At 40.1% G+C, this 14031-nt stretch overlaps 1 protein-coding gene and 1 pseudogene across 2 annotated transcripts in view; one reads left to right on the top strand and one right to left on the bottom strand.

The window, feature by feature from the left end:
* Positions 1-14031, bottom strand: part of PRKG1 (protein kinase cGMP-dependent 1) — a 1429727-nt gene that overhangs the window by 381874 nt on the left and 1033822 nt on the right. The window lies entirely within an intron of this gene.
* LOC138172075 (methyltransferase-like protein 22 pseudogene) lies at positions 10911-11613 on the top strand (annotated as a pseudogene).

Raw genomic sequence — 14031 nt, 5'->3', positions numbered from 1 at the left:
AATTACACATTTGGGAGAGACGACAGACAAGACTCCCTTACATACCTATTCACAGGGATGTGTTTCACTCTTTCAGAAATTTTCAGCATCCAAAAATCTCATTCACTATAATGAGTCACATTGACTTTTGTACATGAGCAGTCACTGAGAGCCAGAATCTGAATGATCCAACTGTAAAATTATATATAAAAAAGTAAAACCTAAGGGTTTCCAGCTGGGGAATGGATCACAGAGCTCAGCTATTCCAGTCCCCTCATTTTATAGCTAGGAAAGTTAGAGACCAGAGAGAAGGGTCTGCTCCCCACTGGAAAGGAAGCTCCTTGAGAGTAGGGATTGTTTTATTCATTGCATTTATGTGTCCAGAACCTGGATTAATGTAGGTGCTACAGAAATGCTCGCTGATTGTACATAGGATCCTAGATTTAGAAACAGAAATCCTGAGGCTCAGAGAAATTCCATAGGTAGTGTTGGAAGTGAGACAGAACCTGAGTCATCTTAACCTGAAATTCAGCATTATAACCATGCACCATGATGCCTCTGAGCTCTAGAGTCATGCATGGAGTAAGGAGCAAGATCCAGGGTTTTATTTTCATGTAATTTGCCTTTCACTTTCTGATCAGACCATATTCAACTGAGCATGTTGCACTGTTATTTTTCTTGCTTAATGGACAATATATCCTTAGCAGCCACAACAGCTAGCTAATGAGACTCAAGATCTGGATCAAAGGTCATAGGATGCATAGTGTCCTGCATACTGTCTTCATTAAATAAGGAAGGAAAATGAAATACAGGGAACAGTGAAAGGCAGCTAGAGAAATCTGGAACAAGAATCAGGAAGACCTGAGTTCAAATCCAGGCTCACAAACTAAATGACTGTGTAATTCTCAGTGAGTCACTTAACCTTGGTCTCTCGTTTTTCTCTTATGTGAGATGAATTTAAAATAACATTTACATTTCAGGGTTGTTGTGAGGATCAAATGGGATAGTATTTATATGGTTCTTTGTAAACCTTAAAAGATATTGAAATGCTAGTGATGATGATGATGATGATGTTACCTGTTCATAGATCATATAGGTAATATGGAGTAGAGATGGGCTAGTGTAGCAGCAACCACACTGGTATCCCCAGGATGGCTGCTAGCACAGGTTCTTAGATCTGCCTTACTAGGAAAGACAGCTGTTCAAGGGGACAACAATCTTTTTAAATTAGATTCATTAGTTTCGGGGAAAAATAAGCACCCTGAACTTCAGAGAAAATCCAAACAAATAAAATAGAGAAAATACAAGCAGAGAAAGAAAGACCAATAGGCAGGGCTTCTAACTGTCTGAGAAATTAGCACAGATCAACATACAGATCCAACTATCTGGCCAAGGCAATACATACATAGTTACCAGAGAGAGAAGCACCAACATCTGGGTTTTTCAAAGTTGGGGGGATGCTCCTTAATGGCTACCCAGCGTCTCATCTGGTCAAATCAGAGAACATCCTTTAAATAAGAGAGCCCCATAGTAAAATGCTACCTTTTGTAGAGTCAGAGGGCATCACAAACCTCTTGATTCAGCATCTACTTAGAAATTAACAAAAAGTGTGAAAGCCTTCCTACAAGCCAGCCTCCCTTTTGGGCTCCACATTAGGCCTATTAATGGGCAGGGAAGATCTTAAATCCTATTAACATTACAGCTAGGAACCCCAGTTCTCTGACTATGAATGTTGGGCTTTCTCCTTATGCATTAATTGGTCTTACGTTTTATATTTGACATAACTTTGGTTATTATTCTGTCTAGCATATGTCCTCAAAAATTTAATATAGCAGACCCAATGAGATGCTTTTGAGTTATATATAACAGTGAGATATTGTGAGCAACATACTGAACCTGGAATTAGGAAGAACTCAACTTGAATTCATCTCTACTACTCATTGCTATGTGATCAGGGGCAAGTCACTTAATCTCTCTGAGACTCAGTTTCCTCATATGTAAGGGATGATGATTATGATGATGTAACACAAGGGTTACATCACCTACCTTCAAGGATTTCTGCAACACTCAAAAGGGAAAACACATGTAAAAGACTGTTAACTTTAAAACAATATGCAAATATCACCTACTCTTCAATGGACAAAAGTCATGATGATTGAAAAATAGAAAGTTTTAGGGCAGATCAGGGCTTTTAGAATTTTTCTTGAAGCAGATGTGGCTCTAACTGAAAATTCCAGGTCAAGGGCTATCTTTGTATCTAAACCTGGCATTCTGTTCCATCCTAAGCAGTAGGTTCTTCTACTCATTTCACTGTTTTGGTTTGGGGGTCGCCCTTTTTTTACCTTATTCACCAGGGATATTTCCATTTGTCAGTTAGTGGATCATGGTGAGTCTTGCCAAAGAAAGTTAAAAGACGGTGGGGAGATGTCACTGATCTATTACCTAGGAATATCACATTGACTTGAGTCACCAGGTCTTGACATACTCTCCATCCCTTGTATATAGAAGTGAGGCTCCAAATCATATTACATAGAAGCCTTTAGGAATTTTTAGTCCCAGGAAGAATAAAAAAAAATCTGTACTTTGCTCAAGCATAGGTGAAGTCTCAGTCTATGTGGAAAAAACTTATTTGTTAGCACCTAACGGAAAGTGAATTAACAAACCAGAATTTGTTTGGAAAAAAAAAAACCTGAGGCTTGTAATGACACACTGACAGGTTTCTAGCGATTGCAAATCTGGTGTCAGAAAGGGAATTTCTGACTGGGTCATCCTTGTGATGAATTGTGAAACTACAGAAAGGAAACCTTGCTACGTGTGCAGTTCATGGGATAGCTTCCAGGTCAAGGGTTCTGAAGTCTTTGTAGCAGTCTGGTAGAACCTAGATACCCTGTGTCCCAAGCATGCTATTAAATGGATGAAATAAAATACAAAGGATGAGAGATCGAATCCATTATGCTATAACACAGTTCTCTAGATTTTAAAAGGTTAGAGTCTGCAGGCCAAAAATCTCTGTTCTTGACTACATGGGCTCCCAGTCTAAAAGTAACAATTTTTAGCCATTGAATGGCAATTAATTAGAACCATTAGTTGGTTCCATGTCTCATGCCTGTACTTTTGCACTGGTGGCTTTTCATGTCTAGGACACATTTCCTTTTCACCCCATTCTCTTAGAATCCCCAGCATTCTTCAGCTGGATACCCTTGGTATTCACTGAACAGGATGCAATTTCCTTGAGGGGAAGAGGCTATTTGTCCTTGTCTCTTTATCCCCAGTGCCTAACACCTTGCCCTAAATATAGTAGGTGATTAGTAAATGCTTGCTGAGTTACATTTCTACTTGGATAATAACTGGGAGGGCTAATAACATTTTTTAAATAAAAAAAAAGATATGTCACCTATGATTCTGACCACTTGGTAGAGATCTCTCCATCCTCAGCCTAAATTGTGCATGTTTATTTGTTTATTGATAGCAAGGGATAACCAATGATCCACATGTGAATATCCATGTAGTTGTATTGTTATGGAAAGAGTGATGGATTGTGAAATGGGTTTCAATCCTGAATCTGTTGTGTAGACCTGGGGAACTTGGTGAAGCTATTTAACTTCTCTATGCCTCAGTTTCTTCATGTGTTAAAATGATGGAATTGAACTTGATGACTTCTTGGCTCCCTTCCTATCCCTGCCTACATCCCTAAGATCAGCACCATTGGAAGAAATATTCATGCTGAGGAGATTACAGAGGAATCAAGGTGCTAGGTATGCAAGTACAAGTCAGATTCACTGCACCCTTCCTCCCCCATGGACATACAGACTCTTTGAGTGCAGGAACTGGTTCACTTTTGTCTCTGAATTCCCATGATCTAGTGAAATTCTTGCAAAAAGCAGATACTTAACAAATAGTTGTTGAATTATTCTTGAATAACTGTTGAACTTCTGAAACCAAAACCCAGAGTTTCTGTCTCAGTTATTTCTATTGATGGTCCTCAGGCATCCTGACTTTGGCAAGTTCTTTTGAGCTTCTCCCCTTTCTTGTTTCCTTCTTTTTCTTTCTTTTTATCCTTCCCTTCTGCCCTCCATTTCTTTCTCCCTTTTCTTCCTCTCTCCTTCCTTCCTTTCTTCTTTTTTCTTCCCTCCCTCCCTTCCTTTTTTCTTTCTTTTTGTGTACTTGAATGCTTATTTTTTTTAGTGGAGGGCATATAAATAACCCCATTCTGCTTATAGGATTATGATATATTTAAGTACATTTCAATATAAAATCATGATGGGGAAACTTTGCACATGATTATATGATCTACTTGAATTCTACTAAAAACAAATTTTTGAAATAAGATGACACCTGCTATTTTCACCTGCTCCTCAGCCATGAACTATATCAAAAATTAGTAGATTTAATTTGCTTTTAATTTCTGTCAGCTACAACATGATAAGCAATGTGGTTGTTGAAGGAGAATTCTGTTTTTATAGAAATACATAAACAAAAGTGGGTCAGGGAGATGGCACAGTCAAGAGTGTTAGACCTATAGTCAGAAAGACAAGTTCAACTCTGGCCTAGACACTTAATAGTTGTGTGACCGTGGGCAAGTCACTTAACTCTGTTTCTCATCTGTAAAATGTGTTAAAAAAGGAAATGGCAAACCACTCCAGCATCTTTGTCAAGAAAACAAACCAAAAATGTTCATGAAGAGTTGGATATGAGTGAAACAATTGAACAGCAATGGCATGAACAAAAATTGCCCAGCATGAATGACCTTAGTGTGTTTCAGTCTGCCCTGGTAGAGGATATATCCAATTGGCAATCAGTGAACTGAGCTGTTGCTAAATAACCACCCTCCAGCTGAGTTCTCCTCTTCTATTCCATCATAAGTGAAGTGCATCCTGGTGTCTTGAAGTCTGAACCAATGGAATGGCTGCTCTATCCTGAGCCTGATGCCTGCCTTCCATCTGAACAGCAGTGTAACTAAAATCTGTAAGCGACAAATGCCTTATCTGATTGCAAGGTATTATGGGAGGATCTGGGGATATGGACCAAGAACAAAATCAGTCACTGCCTTCAGGAAGCTTACATTTTAGTCAGGGGAGTGATATGTACCTACAGAAGGAAATGCAAGGTCATTTGAAGAGGAGAGCTGCTAGAGGATAGTTCATAAAGATGGCTTCACGTGAGCTTTCCAGTGGAGGAAGTGAGGACATGGTGAAGCTCAATGAGGAAAGAGCCCATTCTAGGCAGAATGCCAAGTCTGAATAAAAGCTTAGAGGCAGGATCCAGAAGGCTAGCTTCAGACAGGGAATGATCAGCTAAAAGTTTCACCAGCATAGCTCCAAAGTGAATTTAATTCTTGTAAGTGACAGTGGAGAAGGGGATGCTGGGAGGAAGGGGAAGGCAAGGGAGTCTCTGCTGCTTCCAGATACCCTGCTTCCTATGGTAGGCTTGCAGACTCCTTCACTGACAGGATAATACTTTTCCTTCTGGACTGTCTTAGAGGATGAAAGACATGGATCTAAATCTGAACCTTAGAAGTCAGGATGTTAGGATCACAGAATTAGAGTTGGAAGGTACCTTAGAGACCATCTAGTCCAGCCTTTTCATTTTACAGAGGAGTAAACTGAGGCACCAAGAGCTTGAGCCCCACATCATATAAGTAGTCAGTAAATGAGTCAGGATTTGCACAGGGTCATTAAATTCCAAAACACAGTCCTATGTTCACTGCTCAAATCTGACTTTCCCTTCGAAGGATAAGAGCTAGATGTGTAGGGGATGTTGGTGTAACTTAAGATTGGGGTATGACCTTTTAACTCCAGTCATTTCACATTAACTGATATGTGGTGGTACTTGACACATGCTTGATAAATTGAATTGATTCTCACTCTATCTTGCATCTCTCTAGAGGCAGGAGCCTCAACACAACCACCTGACCCCATTCTTTGCATTCCTCTCCTGACCTAGGACCATCAGAGTGTTCATTTCCTCCTCAGTCCCATTTTGCTCTCCCTCTCCTGTGAACCCTGTGTTTACTACAAGACGTCCTGCAGCTCAAACCTGAATTCCAATGTGCTGGCAGGGCTTTTGGTCCAGGGTCAGGTTGTGAATTCTGATGGTTCCTGACAGCTGAGAGCCAGAAAACTCCTTGCTAGAAGTCTCGAACTCCCTTTCCACTAATCTATTATCACCCTGTCAAGAGAAGGAGATGAGAGGATGACCTTGACCCCAGGCAGCAGGAAAATAGAGCCTTCCTTTCTGGCAATAACTGGAAGCTTCCCACTTTCCTTGATGAATAAAATGGGCTTTGAAAGAACTAAACAGACCTGAACAGATACGTACACCCGAGCTGCAGGGGCGGAATGGGGCAGGTTTCTTTGAGCGGTACCCGCAGTCTGATAGTGGCAACTTCAGAACTAGCGGCTCACCATCTGTCCCTGAGGCCACATCTGCATTTTAAAATCACTGATTTTTAGGGTTGGGAGAGAGGGTTGTCTAGGTCATCCTCTTAATTTGACCATTGAGGAAACTGAGGCAGAGAGTAAAATAAGGATGGGCTCAAGGTCACACATTTTAGTGAAAAGAGGTTTGGTTAAAAACATGGCTCTAGGTTTTTTTTTTTTGTTGTTTGTTTTTGTGGATCCCAAAATCAATGAGTCGAAAGTGCTACATGGCAGGCCCCCAAATCGATTCTCACCTAAGCTGCATTAAGAAAGATATAGTGTCCGATTCTGATCTAATCACATTTGGAGTATCATGTGCAGTTTGGGGGGTCATTTGTTTAGGAAGACAGCTGGAGACAAGCTGGAAAGTGTCCAGAAGTGGGTATCTAAAAATCAAGGGCATTAGAATGCATGCCATGTTAATGCCACTCAAAGGAACTGCAGACATTTAGACTGCAGAAGCTTTGGCAAGACTGGTACATACAAAAGCCAATGAGGGGATATTGAATGGCTTGGGAAAAGAACAGCAAAAAGACCAGTGTGGCTGGGATATGAGCATGTGACAGGGAGTCATATGGAAAAAGTTGGGAAATCTCTCTTGTAGCCATATTGTGAATGGCTTTAAATTTCAAATAGAGAAGTTTATATTTGACCCTTGAGATAATGGGGAGTCAAAAAGGTCCTATCCAGCATTTAGAGTCTGTGAAATTAACTTAGCATCAAAGAAACATAGAAAGGGAAAGAGCCTCAGAGACTTCAGTCACTGAAAGTCATTACTGGTAACTTCCCTCTCCAACAGCGATTGACATCGCCACAGAATTCTGCAACATCACTTTGCTTCAATAATATTAAGACTGAACACAATTTCAAAGCCATTTGAAGAAGGGAAATTTCTTTTGGGCAGAAGCCTAAGTTAAGAGAAAGAGGAAAACTCAAAAACATAATTACATTTCACTCTTCTGATCTAAAACGTCCAAAGAATATGATAAGAAAAAAACGTTTAAGGAAAGGTTTTATTTACAAAATGGTATATTTGCCAAACATTAGCATGGAAGCCTAATGCATTTCTTGTCTTCCTAAAAATAAAGACACAAATAGACTAGAGGTCCAAAGACATGCTAGTGAAACCTATGTCTGTTCCAGATAATCAACTGTCATGTGATTAGACACCCCATTTTTGTTTGCAGGTTTTTTATTAGGCAGCTCAACTGTTTTGTTTTGTCAGGGCAATGAAGTCAATGAGTATGTGCTGTTGTTTTATTTTCTCTTGATGTTACTTTCTCAGTGACAAAGACTCCTTATAAAAGGCAGCCACTTGCACAGAATCTCATTTTTAATTCATTGATCAGGCAATTCGATTGGCATGGTATTGGGAGGAAGAAAATGTTATGTGACACGTATGAACCCATCAATATACATCATGTATATTTTTGTTCTGTTGATCAACAGGGGAGGAATGATATCTGATGGCAAAGAAGTTTGAGGGCTGATCATATCCAAGCAAAGGGAGACTCAGCAACACAGGATAAATTCACGGGCCATCTATCAATCATTCAATTACTAAGCATTTATTAAATGTGTACTATGTACTAGGCACTGTTCTGAGCAATGGTAGACAAAGACAAAAGCAAAACAATCCCTGCTCTGTCCTGTCCTCAAGGATCTTCATTCAAGGAAGTGTGGACAAGTGACGATTTTCCAGAATACAAATAATAACTTCCTATAATGCAGGGGTATCCACTTGAACATAGAGGGAAAACAATGAGAAACAATCCTAGCAAGCATGCTGTAGTAATAGGTATGTGGAAGGGTAGCCAGATCAAGTGGATGAAGTGCTAGGCCTAGAGGCAGGACAACTCATCTTTCTGAGTTCAAGTCTGACCTCAGACACTTATTAGCTTTGTGACCCTGGACAAGTCACTTAATCCTTTTTTTTTGGTTCCTCATCTATAAAATGAGCTGGAGAAGGAAACGGAAATCCGCTCCATCATCTTTGCCAAGAAAACCCCAAGTGGGGTTATGAAGAGTTGGGCATGACCGAAATGACTGAAAAATAACACCAGCATCCATCTGAGTAGGACTTGGTATACATTGGTCCAGAGCACAAATATTCATTGCAAGAGAAGCAAGATGTGTCTGCCAATGCATGGTTTCAGAATAAAGGAAAACAGAGTCCTGGGGAATGGACAAAGACTGGAGTCTCTGTTAGGTTTGTGTCATGCAGATTAGGAGGAGCATCTGTTCAAGACAAGCTAGGATCAACCTGGAGAAAACAAGGGACACAACAGTAGAACAGAGGGGCAGCTTTGAGAATATAGCCCCAGGGTAGGAGGTCATCAGCTGTGGTCTGGAGACCCAGGACCTATGCAAGAGTACATGTAAGGTGCTGAGACTCACCATTTCTGCCCTTATAGAATTAAAAGTTAGAGCTTCCAATTGGATTGTCTTAAGAAGATTATGAAGATCACCTGGCAAGAAAAGGTCCTGACATGGAGGTCCTTTCTCAAGCAAGCACTGAGTGCCAAGCATTCAAATTCAAGTTCAGAGAGCGCAGCTACAATGGGATGGCCACATTCAAATGTCAATTTTGACTAAAAGATGATTTGACAGAGAGTTCACCCCAGACAAGTACTCACACAGAGGTCGGGAGAAGGGACACAAGGGTACTCTTAAGGTGTCTCTGAAGAACTTTGGAGTCAATTGTGAGACAGGGGAGACACTGGCACAGTTACACCAGCATGGTGTGCCTGCATCAAAGAAGGTGCTGTGTTCTACAAGCAAAGCAGAATTTCAGTAGTTCAAAGGAAGTGTGAGATGTACAAATTTAGAGCCATCCCCACTCCAAATGTTCACGTGGACTCTTTGTGCCTGACCTGTGGTAGAACCTTCTGAGCTCATATTCTTTTGATCAGCCACAATGGGACACACTGTACCTTGACCCTCACATGGTGGTGTCATATTGGTCTTCTTTGGGCATGAAAGATAATAGCATTTAGTAAAATGGGAATGCGACTCCAAAAAATATTCCAAGGGAATCTGGCTGACATTGTTTTCTGTTTTTTGAATGTTCATTTTTGCTTTCATTAAATGCTGTTCTTTGCCTGAGACTACCAGCATGGTATATACTTGTTCCAAACAATTGGATTTCCAAAAGATAAGTTCTAGACTGGCAAATACAAACTTAATCAACCCCACCCCCATCCTCCATAGAAACACATTTTTTTTTCTGAAAACAATATCCTTGGGGAAGGTAAAAGTAATCTTAAGGCATGACTCTTGATAATATGCAGGAGCATTATCTACCCCAGCTCCCAGAACTTTTCACTCAGCTATCTGAGGAAGGCACACTTCAGGAACTGAAGATCTAAAGAATAACCTGGATTTGTCATATCTAATTATATTAATAGACTATTCCAAAGTGAAGGAAAGCGTGAGGTGTTCACTGTGCAATCTCAGAAATGAGGAAGTCCTAGAGACCAAGAGCCCTACCAAGGGAGAGCAGGAATTCACCGGCAAGACAAAGCCACATTTCCAAGTCTTAGAGTGTAAAGCCTAACATAGGAGGGGAAGACGAGGTACTTATGAGGTTTGATGTATAGGGTAGTTAAAGATTTTCTACTCTTCCCTAATGTTTTCCTGACTGACCTACCATGGTCCCATAAATACCATCATCTGAGATTCTTCTCTTCTAACTAAGACTTTCTGAGTTAGAAAATCCCTACACCCCAGCAAGGGATAACATTAACACTTAAGTACTGAATAATTTATTCATTAATTGTCATTGAGGAAAATGATGATGGCATATGTTTATAAAACACTGTCTGTTTTGTAATGTTAGGTTTTACCATCATTTTGTTATTTGAACCCTACAATAACCCGATGAGTTAGGAGCTACAGGTTATTATCCCTATTTAAAAGACTGGGAAAGCACAGTGGGGGAGCAGGTGGCTCATGCTTCCCCAGACTAGTGGGTTTGCTATTCCCCAGAGTGAATAGCAACACTGCGTGATGTTGAACCCAGACAGGAGGAAGTTATGGAAGAAATTACATTTAAAAGTGACACTGTGCTGTGTGATGTGCATCGAAATGTCCCAAACAAAAGGATATCATGATGTGTCTGAATGCTGTTGGCCAGAATATTTTTCTGTCACAATTCAAACTTCTGTAGAACAAAAAATCTTGGAAAGATACTCAAGTGTAAAAAACAAAAACAAAAAAAGACATTCCAATAGAAAATACTGTACATGGTGACAGAAGTATTCAGGAATCCTGTGGCAAGAATAGCAATGGGAGAGATTTTCTGAACAAGGATGAAACTGAAACTCTCCCTTTTATGAGAATAGAAGTTCTACCAGATAATGATGGTGACTTGGAAGCGCTAAGAAGACTTCAGGGTTTCTCTGAGCCAAAACAAAAAGAAGCATCAAGAATAAGATACACCCTATAATTCTATTCCAGGGAGCAGAAAATTTCAATGAAGAAGAGCAGGACAATATCCACCATAGTGTGGTTACAATAGAGCGCACCATGGCCACGCCTCTGGAAGATGTTGGCAGATAGGTGTGGCGAAGTGTTTCCTTTCTAGCTGACTACATCCTGTGCCAATGTGACCTGTTCCAAAAGCTGCACTGGGCTTGAGCTTGGGGCTTGCACCAGGATTTCCAGCATCATCACAGCAATGGTTGCTAAGACTGTTTCCTGCACAGATGTGGGTGAATATCTCTGACTATGTGGAACGGAATGTTGCCCTAAATAGGAACCCGACTGCAACAGAAGGAGGTGCAATTCAGGTTAAAGAAGTGGATTGGCTGAAAGATGACTTATCCACTGATCCCCAAGTTCCTTTCAGTTGGTCTGAAGAAGAAATTTCAGACTTATATGCTCATACTGCCATCATAATGCAGCTGATGTGTTCTGTGAAGATATCACAGATGCTTTATTTAAAGCACTCTACAGAATTACACACACTTTGAAAAATGCTTGTACAATCTACTTATCAATAGAGAGAAGACTAAACTTCACACTTAGACACTTGGACATTACGTGTGAAGCTTACAATAATTTTCTATTTTCCTAAAGTAATGTAGAGAAACTCAGAGATGCAAAATGAAGTTTATTGTAAAGCCAGTTGAAGCTACTTTCCCCAAGTTCCTTCTTTTATGGATGTATAGAGCAGTTGGAACTCTGGAAGATTGTTGCTGCACCAATAAGTTGATCTCTCATGAGAACAAGGATGAAAATATTCTCCTAAATCAGTTTACCATAGTTCTTTCTAAACTGTATTTTCAATAAAATCAGAAGTTACCAAACTTTTGCTTTAGTTTTCATAATTAGAAATGATTAGTGTGTCTGATGCAGTCTAATCATTTTTAAAATTTTGTGATGTTTTTCTGCTGTATAGTACTGTTCCATACAGCCTTGAGAGAATTATCTCTTGTGTAAGTGCAATGAGAATTATTTAATTGCCAAAAAATGATTAGGAAACTCAGGCTCAGTGACTAGCATATTGTCACTAACAGTGTCAGGGGCAGGATTTGAATGAAAAGAAGTGTTTCACCATGGAAAGAGTCTTGGGTTTGGAGCCAGAGGACATGCATTTGAGTCTTGACTCTGTAACTTACTATCTACATGACCTTGGACAAGTTATTAAACTTTTCTGAGTCTGTTTCCTGATTTGTTAAAAAAAAAGAAGGGGGTATAGATGGCCTGTGAGGTCCCATTCTACTCAAAGATCCTATGATCCTGAGATCAGACCTTCCAGGCTCCAATCCAGTATACTATCCACTAGACCACATTGCATTTTAGGGGAAAATGACATTGAGAGAAAGGAGCATAATTATGATAACTTTGATGAAGATGTGGGAGTAAAGATAGAGGGCCCAATCAGAGACACTCTTCTGATATCGTTCCAGATGCCCTGTGTCCTCACTGGTGTACATTGTACCCTCTGGCCTCCATTTCTTTGCTTCTGTCATCTCCTATGCCCAGAATGTTCACCCTTCCCTTTTTTGCTCTTGGAATTCCTACTGATCCCTAAGAGTGTTACTGAAAAAGCACATCCTCCAGAATGTCTTCTCTGAGATTCTCATGATCTTCACAGACCTCACATGACACTTACTTATCATGAAACGTGAGTTATCACCATTGTCTGGGTTTGTGCCTTACCCTAGCCTAGGTTATGAAATCCTTGAGGGCAGGCACCACTCTCATTCACATCATTTTATCTCCCCTACAGCTTAGAACAGTACTCTGCATAGATTAGGTCTCTGATTAATGTTTCTTTAATGAATTGATGAATGGATGGATGAATGAAGAGATATTCCATAGGTCATGCAGATACCCGTTCTTAAAGCTAAGGGGCTACATATTATTGACCTTGAAGAAGGTTAACTGAAGATATATTTTTAAAAAGTCCTGCTCTCTATTAGATCATGTGAAGAAAGCTAACATGTTATAGTTCATGGTGAACTCAAAGTCAAAGACAGCCTGGGTTCATGACTGTGTGACCGCTGTAAGTCATTTATTTCCTCGAAATCTCAGGTTCTTTCCCTGTAATATGGGGGAAATGATACCATCTACCTCTCAGAATTGTTGGCAAGGTAAACCAAGATAATGTACATAAAACACTTTTTAAGTCTGAAATTCTATGCAAATTAAAGCTTTGTTATTAATAATAATCATGATGCTAATTACTATCATTCTGTGAAATGGACAAAGACTATATAGATTTTAGACAAAAGGACAGAAAACCACTCATGATAAGCCATCCAGAAGTAAATTAATACTGACTGGGGGTTGTTATTTGCTGAATCCAGGAAATTTTAGTTGAATAGTCTGTATCCTAGAGCTGCCAAAAAGAAACTGCAGAATTCTCTAGTCAATAAATCAGAATTTGTGTTAGGAGGCAGAGCTTTTTAAGATGACCAGGGAATGAATACTGTGAGTTTAAGGAGGGGGGGGGTGGCTTCTTTAGGACAGCTAGAAGTCAGAGGTCTTTTTTTCTGGGCCTTCCCACAGGGGACAGGTTTGGTGAACTTCAGCTGCATTGTGGGAAAGGGGCCGTGGAATTGATTCAAGGCCTAAAGGGACCTTGGGAAAGTAAAGAATCAGATTGAGTTTTGGCAAGCAGACTGCCTGGCTTGGATGTATGTTTGACCCATGAATTGTTATCACTTAGAAAGTAAGACTTTGGAGAGTGACAGATGAGAAATACCAGGATATGGTTTCTGTTTCCCTAAGCGTTAGGGATTTAGGTGTTGATAGCTGCAGTAAATCCTGGGCAGGTCTGGATGACCCAGGAATCCATGATCTTTTGATGACTTCATTTAGAGGGCGGATACATCACCCTTATGTTCTACTGTCCAAAGTTTTCATAAACTTCTCTTCTCTTTTATCCCAAGAGAGGCAGCATTGGACTCGGGCAGATTGGATTGGAGGCCTGGCTAGGAAAATGCTATCTGTCCAACCTCAGGCAATTCATGGAGACTCCCAGACGCTCACTTTCTTTCTCTAAAAATGGGGACTTGAACTAGAACAATAACTTCCAAAGCTCCCTCCATTTCTAAAATTTGATGAGACCTCTAGGTTCATTCATTCATTCATTCACTCACTCATTCATTCATTCATTCACTCA

Source organism: Petaurus breviceps, unplaced genomic scaffold (genome assembly GCF_028583685.1).
Source record: "Petaurus breviceps papuanus isolate PSGF00001 unplaced genomic scaffold, PetGlider_PUasm1.0 490, whole genome shotgun sequence".
Classification (NCBI taxonomy): Eukaryota; Metazoa; Chordata; class Mammalia; order Diprotodontia; family Petauridae; genus Petaurus; species Petaurus breviceps.
The sequence above is the reverse complement of the archived record's forward strand: the minus strand, read 5'-3'. Positions and strand labels throughout refer to the sequence as shown.